Here is a 1,242-nt window from a genome sequence, read left to right on the forward strand (position 1 = left end):
TTCAAATTCTTCTCTTTTAGTATAGAAACGTCTAAATCTTGGTAGAAAACACAATTATGTATACACAAAGTGGCATGGTAAATACTGGGACGTGGATGAATTAAAGAAACGGGGCATTACATCAACTTTTACATTTCTCTGTTGAGAGGGGTTGTAGTAGTGTAAACAAATGATGACGTTCTGTGTAATAATTGGAGGAAACAAAATTTGTGCACTTTCTGCAGCAAACAAACTTGAACACTTGTTTAACGCACAGTGCATGGGATTGAAACAGCCGTGCACAAAGGACACCTGCACTCAGCTTTTTCGCGCTATATGGATGATCCTGGGGCCGATTTCACAAAGCAATAAAATTCATGGGGCCGATTTCACAAAGCAATAAAATTCATCGCAAGACAAATTTTCAGTATCACCATAGTGATTTGTATTGTGACATAACACTTTACTTAGCAACTGCGATTGATTTGCAGTTACGATCAATTTGAGATCTTTGTGAAATCGGCCCCTGGAGCGTGACTCTCCCGCAGCTAATACACTACACGTTGTGTGTATGCCTAAGTGTAATGTTTATGCACATACCAACGGGGATTTAAGTTGTTTTTCAGACGTGAATTTTGAAATTTTCAACCTCTCTTTTGAGTCGGAAGACAAAATCTTAATGGGGTCATGTCTTTGAGGCGTTTACGGAGTTTTTAATGCCCTTTCCGATGATGTATTGATTGTAAGAATCCCTCATGTAGATCAAAAGTTACATTGGGCGCATTTCCGAGCCGATTCCAAAAGATGAAAAATGATGGGTACAGATAAAAGCCGTTTCCATGCAGTGGTGCACAATTCAGGCCATTTCGAGACTCCTTATCTTTTGGTAAGTTATGATTTGTTTAAATAATAGAATTCGGTCGGTGTAACTACGCTTGTCGAAATGATCTTTGAACAAAATGTCAGAAAACGTAAGGAATAAAGAAATAGCTTAGCTCTTGGCCCATATCGTAGGAATTTGTTTTTACTAAAACAGCAACTTTTGCACATGCAGGGGAAGTGTCCGACCAAAGAGCTACAAGAAAGAGCAAACATTACGACTTGATGACACGTGGTACAGGAGATATATATTTGGTTAACTATAAGCATTGAATTCGCGTGACCTGACATTTAATGATGTCAGGCTTTTTGCAGTTGGTCAACTTTAGGGATCGGTGATGGCTTTTTGCAATCGGTCAACTTCAGGGATCGGTGATGGCTTTT

This window comes from Asterias rubens, chromosome 5 (assembly GCF_902459465.1).
Source record: "Asterias rubens chromosome 5, eAstRub1.3, whole genome shotgun sequence".
Classification (NCBI taxonomy): Eukaryota; Metazoa; Echinodermata; class Asteroidea; order Forcipulatida; family Asteriidae; genus Asterias; species Asterias rubens.